Source organism: Austrofundulus limnaeus, unplaced genomic scaffold (assembly GCF_001266775.1).
Source record: "Austrofundulus limnaeus strain Quisiro unplaced genomic scaffold, Austrofundulus_limnaeus-1.0 Scaffold6771, whole genome shotgun sequence".
Lineage (NCBI taxonomy): Eukaryota > Metazoa > Chordata > Actinopteri > Cyprinodontiformes > Rivulidae > Austrofundulus > Austrofundulus limnaeus.
In genome coordinates, this window is record NW_013959173.1 from 1 (window position 1) to 980 (window position 980).

Genomic DNA, 980 nt, shown 5'->3' on the forward strand with positions numbered 1-980 from the left:
ATCATCATCATCATCATCATCATCATCATCATCATCATCATCACTTCCTGCAGTCCTGAACATGTTATTAAAGCCCCCTGACACTGTTTTAACTCTTAAAATAAAGTTCCAAATCAAGTTTTACCCCCTAAAGTTGCAAAATAAAAGCACACATTGTTGTGTTTGAAAAACAATATTAATTTAGGCAAACATTTTAACAATAAAAATATATATAAATTCATCTTTGATATAAACTCCAGCATCAGAGGTGAGGTCAGCTTTTTCTTTGTGATATGGTTTATATTTGATCAGGAAATAAAAAGATGCTGATTACATGACAGAAAACAGGCTGGTGATTCTGAGAGCAGAGAATAAATGTCTGTATTTTCACATTGCAGGATCAGTGTCACTTGTAGAGGCTGAGCTGTGGACTGTGGTACAGACACATGTAGGAGTCGCAGAGGAGCCGACGGGCCGACTCCTTCAGCGACGCGGCGTCCACGCGGCTCAGCTCCTCCTCCGACAGGCTGAGGAAGCGGCCCACCTCGGGACACGCCTTCACACGTGGGATGTTGAAACCGTTCTGGCCTCCTGAGTGAGAGAAAGCACAAAAAAGAACATAAACTCTTTTTCTTTGATAGGGAACACTGACATTATTTGATAAACAGTTACTTCCACCATAATGCAAAAACTGTAGAAATACGGAGACAATTTATTAACATTGCAAAGCATACTGGGTCTGACTCAGGAGAATGTGGATGGAGGACAACAGAACTTCTTTAAGGAAGAGGAGAACCTCAGCTTAGCCTGGTAGCTTTTATGCTAGCGCCCAAGCTAATACATATATAAGGCGATATACCAATTGCACACAAGCTAATAATGTTAGCTCGGGAACTAACACTATATAAAATCTCCATAGGTTTGTGGGTATTAGCTCAGGCGCTAATGCTATATTGCCATGTATGTATTAGCTCAGGTGCTAACGCTACATAGTGTATATA

At 40.6% G+C, this 980-nt stretch overlaps 1 pseudogene; it reads right to left on the reverse strand.

Annotated features, from left to right (window-relative positions):
* Positions 1-338: 338 nt before the first annotated feature.
* Positions 339-570, reverse strand: LOC106512433 (ubiquitin carboxyl-terminal hydrolase CYLD pseudogene; annotated as a pseudogene).
* Between the last annotated feature and the right edge of the window lie 410 nt (positions 571-980).